The 6,543-nt window shown below is 45.3% G+C and overlaps 1 long non-coding RNA gene across 1 annotated transcript in view; it reads right to left on the bottom strand.

Moving 5' to 3' along the window:
- Nucleotides 1–4,132: 4,132 nt before the first annotated feature.
- The window catches only part of LOC102368942, a 15,011-nt gene continuing 12,600 nt past the window's right edge, over nucleotides 4,133–6,543 (bottom strand). Inside the window, exon 3 of the long non-coding RNA XR_323802.3 lies at nucleotides 4,133–4,372. This is a non-coding gene — a long non-coding RNA (uncharacterized LOC102368942). The remainder of the gene's footprint in view (nucleotides 4,373–6,543) is intronic.

The following is a 6,543-nucleotide window of genomic DNA, read 5'->3' as shown; positions in this document are numbered from 1 at the left end:
GGGCCGGGGCCGGGGCCGAGGCGAGTGCCCCGCGGGAGCTCGCTGCGCCTGGGCTGTGCGCGGAGCCGAGCGGGGTGGGCCCCCAATCCCAGCTTCCTGCTCAGGGCTCCGTGCTTCATGCTCACGCCCTTTGGGTAAAGCTGGCGGCTTTCATTAGACCAACGCCAGTAGTTGGGAAAATGTTTCTTTGCAAGTTTTCGGGTGTCTTTTTTGGCAACTACAGGTTTCCCCGCGGTGTGCTGCGCCTGCGTTCCCGCAAAGCGGGGTGACTCCAACTCGCGTCAAGGGGCTCACTTCACAGTGTCCTAGACCTCGACTGTGCTGACCCCCAGACCTGTTTCCACCGCCTTTACACGACTGTTTTGGTGCTCACCGACAGTAGAGAGTGCACACAAGCACAGGGCACTATCATAACGGGAATGGCGACTACAGAAACGCGTGTCGCAGACAACGAGCGAGGAGCACGGATCCACGCGGGAGACTGTTGTGAGCGTCACTCCCACAGTGCACTGCACGAAGCAGCTACTGCCGGCTTCCACCACGCCGATCGCATAAGAGTGAATTTACCTCGCCTCTAACCAATTTTTGGTATAAAAAGGGTCATCTCATAAGAACGAATCCCGCATAAAGCAAGGGAAACCTGTATTTGAGTTGGTCTAATAAAAGATAATCAGATTTGCCCAAAGAACCTTGTCTACCTATGTCCTTAGACCAGCAAGGCTACAACGTAACACCCCATGCTTCATACATGATATATTTTACATTTTTATTACTAAATATATTTTTCTGATGAAATGCTCATTCTTTAGCACATCTCATTCGTTGCGAGCCATCTTTAGTTGTGTCACAATGAGCTTTGAAAAAGAAACTGGGAATAAGGAACTGAGAATAAAGGAACAAACTTCAGCCAAGGGCAAGGAGCGTGGTGGGAGGACTGGGGGACAGGACTGGTGAGGAGAGGCTAAGGGAGCCAGGCTCTTTTAGGCTGGAGAAGAGAGGGCTGAGAGCAGGTTGGAATAACAGCCTTCAACTATTGGAAGGGGCTTCCAAAGATGCTGGAGGAAGACTGGTCTTAGCTGGGGTAGATGACAGGACAAGGAGCAGTGGACTCAAGTTGCAGCCAGGGAAGTTTAGGTTAGATAGCAGGAAAAGCTTTCTCACTAGAAGGGTAGTAAAGCACTGGACCAGGTTACCCAGAGAAGAGGTGGAATCTCCATCCTTGGAGGTTTTTAAGATCCTGACTAGACAGAGCCTTGACTGGGATGACTTTAGCAAGGCTTTTGATACCATCTCCCACAGCATTCTTGCAGGCAAGCTGAGGAAGTATGGGTTGGATGACTGGACTGTAAGGTGGATAGGAAGCTGGCTGGAGTGTTGGGCTCAATGGGTAGTGATCAATGTCTAGCTGGCAGCCAGTATCAAGTGCAGTGCCCTAGGGGTTGGTCCTGGGGCCAGTTTTGTTCAGTTTCTTCATCAGCGACTTGGAAGATGGTATAGAGTGCGCCCTCAGCAGGTTTGCAGGTGACACCAAGCTGGGGGGTGTAGTAGATACACTGGAGGGGAGGGCTAGGATTCAGTGACCTAGACAAATTGGAGGATTGGACCAAAGAAAATCTCATGAGGTTCAACAAGGACAAGTGCAAAGTCCTGCACTTAGGACGGAACAATCCCATGCACTGGTACAGGCTGGGGGCTGACTGGTTAAGCAGCAGCTCTGCAGAAAAGGACCTGAGGGTTACAGTGGATGATAAGCTGAACGTGAGCCAGCAGTGTGCCCCTGCTGCCAAGAAGGCTAACAGCGTACTGGGCTGCATTGGTAGGAACGTTGCCAGCAGATTGAGGGAAGTGATTCTTCCCCTCTATGCAGCACTGGTGAGGCCACATCTGGAGTACTGTGTCCAGTTTTGGGCCCCCACTGCAGAAAGGATGTGGACGAGTTGGAGAGAGTCCAGCAGAGAGCAACAAAAATGGTTTTGGGGCTGAGGTACATGATTTATGAGAAGAGTGTGAGGAAATGGGTTTTATTTAGTTTGCAGAAGAAAAGACTGAGAGGGGATTTAATAGCAGCCTTCAACTCCCTGAAGGGGGGTTCAAAAGAGGATGGAGCTGGACTGTTCTCAGTGGTGGCAGATGGCAGAACAAGGAGCAAGGGTCTCAAGTTGCAGCAAAAGAGGATTAAGTTGGATATTAGGAAAAACTTTCCCACTAGGAGGGTGGTGAAGCACTGGAACAGGTTGCCCAGAGAAGTGGTGGAAGCTCCATCCTTGGAGGTTAAGATCCCAACTAGGCAAAGCCTTGGCTGGGATGATCTATTTGGGGCTGGTCTTGCTTTAAGCAGGGGGTTGGGCTAGATGTGACCTCCTGAGGTCCCTTCCAACCCTCATTTTCTTTGAGTCAATGACTGTCTCTCTGTAGTTTGTCCTTCTCCGCCTGAGTGAGAACATGAAAACTGCCATGAACTAGGTCAGAGCCTCAGTCCATCTTGCCCAGTATCAGAGTCTAAAGAATTTAGTTGAAGATAGCTGTGGAAAGGGCAGGAAGGGGCTGGGGAAAGGAGGCACCAAGAGGCATTGCAAAGTGGTACACCATCCAGGGCATTGTCAAGCCTGCCATCTGTCATCAGTCCTGCCAAGGGGACATGAAGTGCATCTCAGGGCTCATCTATGACGAGACCCATGGGGTGCTGAAAGTTTTCCTGGAAAATGCCACCCGTGATGCCGTCACTACACCAAGCACATCAAGAGGAAGACCATGACCGCCATGGACGTGGTGTATGCCCTGAAGCACCAGGGCTACACCCTGTACAGATTGGGTGATTAAGTCTCGCAGAAGAAACCTCGAATAGCTGTTGAACCCCAAGGCTGGTGTCACATGGAGGCAGAGGATGGATGCTGAAGGGGAGAGTGAACTGTATATGACTAGGGTTTTTTTTCCCACACTGTTCCTCTCCCACTTGCAGCTTCCAGCATTTAAGGTTTAGGAAGTTCTAATTCAGAGTCTGTGTCTCAAACTCCCATGAGCAATAGCTACTGATATCCCTTTCCTCCAAGAATTCATCCAAACCCTTTTTGAATCTAGCTAAACGATCAGCTTCCACCACAGCTGGTGGCAATGAGTGCCACACTTCAATGAGGCACTGTGTGAAAAAGAGCTCATTTCATTTTGTGACCCCCTAGTTGTTATACTGTGAGAGGGAGTAAATAATGAATCCCTATTTACTTACTCTTTACCATTTATTATTTTGGAAACCTTTATCATGTCCCCCCACCTCAAGCATCTATTTTCTAAACTGAATAGACCTGGGCTCTTTAGTCTCTCTCTCCTCCTGTGGAAGCCCCTCCATACAACTAATCATCCTTTTTGCCCTTCTCTGGACCTTCTCTAGTTTGTCTATCTCCTTTGTGAGGTGATGGAACCAGAACTGGCCATAGTACTCAATGGGTGGATCCACCTTGGATTTATAAAGAGGCATAATGATCCTTTCATTTAGTCAGAGCTGACTTGAAAGTCCTCCTGCTATATGGTAACCCTGGCCCCCAGCCCTTCAAATGAAGCAGAGTGTATTACACCCCAGGCCAGTACTTGAAGTGCCCATGTGGAGTCTTCTCTCTCTTCCCCATCTCTTTCATCTCAGCCCCAAATATCTTTCCAGCAGCTCTGTGAAATCGATACATCTCAGACCAAGCAGCTCAAAGAGACTGACCAGGTCCCATTTCTAGGTGCCTGTGTGAGAAAGTGAGTTGGTGGGAAGGGATGTGGCCTTCTTTGATGGTGATGGTTGTGTGTTTGTGGTCACAACCTAACCATGAACCTGTACCCTCAAAAAAAAAAAAGCAAGTAATATAAATGTTTTGTCCCAAGCTTGGTGTAATCCATTATAACAACTCTGAGGAGTATTTGGGGCAGCACATCAAAGCTCTACTCATGCTGTTATCCTGATACTGGGGTCAGGATGGGTCACTACTAGTATTATGAATATGGTGTAAAAAGTATGCTCGGCGCTTCAGAAGGATGTGCTCGCTAACTGAAGAACTTTCAGTAGATGGTGTTTGGTGCAGAGCGAGGCCTCAGTTTAGATGGAGCTATGCTCACAAGTGCTGCAGGAAGCAATGAGAGACTCAGAGGCTGGGATGCAAAGATATTTAGTTACTAAAGCTTTCTGACATCTCCTTTGGTGTAAACTGTGGAGTCCTGGGTAGACTTTGACTGAGTGAAGTCCTTCTCTACTTGAATTCACCCTGCAGATTCCTTTTGCTGTCTTGTATCACTGCTAAATGTAGTTCAATAACTGCAGTGCTTCTTCCTCAGGGTGACTGCCTTCCAGGGATGTGTCAATGTGATATCAACAGATTCCTCAAACGAAAGAAATCCTCTTTCAAAAGAAAAAAAGGACTTCAGATTGACATAAGATTGTGTTACCCTTTATATCTTTTTATAGTTACATTTAATTTTAATTGCAATAATCATGTAACATGTCCTTTACTCCTGTCCCTACTGTAAAGGCACTTATCTTTATCCCATACAAATATTTCCTTGATATTCCATCCACAAACCCAGAGTCTTGAGTGTTCAGAACTGCCCTCCCCCATGTGAGTATGCAGGTTTTGAAACTGCAGCCTTTGCAAAATTACATCTTTTTTTCCCTGCATTTGGCTCAAGGAGCTAGTAGCTTTTTTACAGTGAACTGAAAAGAGTGGTACTTTGAGCCAGTCAAAATAAATGTCCAAATCATCCCCCCCCCCGAGTTCCTCCCATTAGGTCGATTACATGCACATTTCAGTTTTGTGGCAAAGAGTGGCTGCGACAAGTTTCAGTTTAGAGCAAACTTTCAGAGCTCAGTTACAAACCCTTGTGTGACAAATCTAGGGATATAATAAAAGTGCTGACACAACTGAAACTGCAATGGCTAAAATGAAATTATTCAAGCAGTTAATCTCACACTTCTGGCACTCACTAAGCTACCTTATCATTGGAAAAATGTATGATATTTTCTTTTTTTTTTTAATTGCTCATAAACTCTTCACTTCTTTCTCAAAAGCCATAATATGATCTTTGATTTGAAAATCAGGTAAAGAAACAATTTTATCCAAGTAATTCAATTACAATTACAAAGTAAATCAATTCATGACCCAAAAGTGGATTGCAAGAATATATGAAAGGGTCGCAAACAAACCTTAAAAATGGATTCTCCTTTAAAGGAGAAAGATGGGGAAACCAGTTCCAGTCTGGGAGGGGTTGCTTGGGGCCCCCCCATGCCCTACCCACCTCACGTACCCATCCCCCACCCCACAGATGGGTCGGGCCTGGCCACCGATGTTTACACATAGGTCCTGGTACAAAAAATGGTTATGAACTGCTGCTTTAAAGTACACTCCCCCTCTTCCTTTGGGGGGTTGTTCCGACGGACGAAGAGTTAGATGCAGAACTTACCAATAGTAATAGTGAAACTCTGATCTTGCAAACAGTTATGCATGTGCTTAGCTGTGTTCACATGATTAGTCTCCTGGAAAATTTGCAGCATCGGGATTTATAGTAGTAGGAGTAATTTTAGTTTCAGTTCTCTCTGAAATTATATTAACTAGGATGTTAAAGGTATATTAAAAAATCAAATGGTGAAATGGTGAAACTGGAGAGATGTTTTATGTTTTATTACATTCCTCTTTAGAAAATCATGATTTCAAGCTATTTTAGAAATATACTAAAGGACCAAAGCTTTTTGGAACCAGTGACATTTCTTACTCTATTAAAAGACCAACAAGACCTACATTTTCTTTATCCTTTCCCCTCCACTGCTTTTTTTAGAGGGTATATTTCATTGTGATGGTCTGTCTGACTCAGCTGTTCAGCTATTGTATGGTATCTCAGCAACCAAGTCTTTTGTCAAGTGAAGCCAGGAGCAGTGTCTCAGGGGCAGGAACAAACAGTTTTCGTCTCTTGAATATACTTGCTCCAGCTCTTTTTTCTGAAAGCACAGTGGAGTGACTTACTTCAACAGATTAGATGTTATTCTTGGGATCTGATTCTGCTCTCTCTGAAGCTACTTGATAATTATTATAAATTCTTCATACTTTCATATGTCTAATAAGTTAACAGGAAATTAGTGAAATCATACTGTTGCATATTAAATGCATCCTCATTTTGCCCAGCCCAGACTTGCCTCTTCTCAGTTCTCTCATATTAAGTAAATAGCTTTTATTTTTAGTGCTCTGAACAGTAAACCTCAAGCTTGACAGGGGCTATGAGTGTTATTTCAGTGCAAATAACAGGTTTGCATAGCACCTGATTTCAGATCTTTTGATACAACTCAGCTGGCTTGTTCCTGCTCTTCCCCCCTCATTTTGCCCAGCCCAGACTTGCCTCTTCTCAGTTCTCTCATATTAAGTAAATAGCTTTTATTTTTAGTGCTCTGAACAGTAAACCTCAAGCTTGACAGGGGCTATGAGTGTTATTTCAGTGCAAATAACAGGTTTGCATAGCACCTGATTTCAGATCTTTTGATACAACTCAGCTGGCTTGTTCCTGCTCTTCCCCAGAATGATGGGG

Source organism: Alligator sinensis, unplaced genomic scaffold (assembly GCF_000455745.1).
Source record: "Alligator sinensis unplaced genomic scaffold, ASM45574v1 scaffold135_2, whole genome shotgun sequence".
Taxonomy (NCBI): Eukaryota; Metazoa; Chordata; order Crocodylia; family Alligatoridae; genus Alligator; species Alligator sinensis.
The sequence above is the reverse complement of the archived record's forward strand: the minus strand, read 5'-3'. Positions and strand labels throughout refer to the sequence as shown.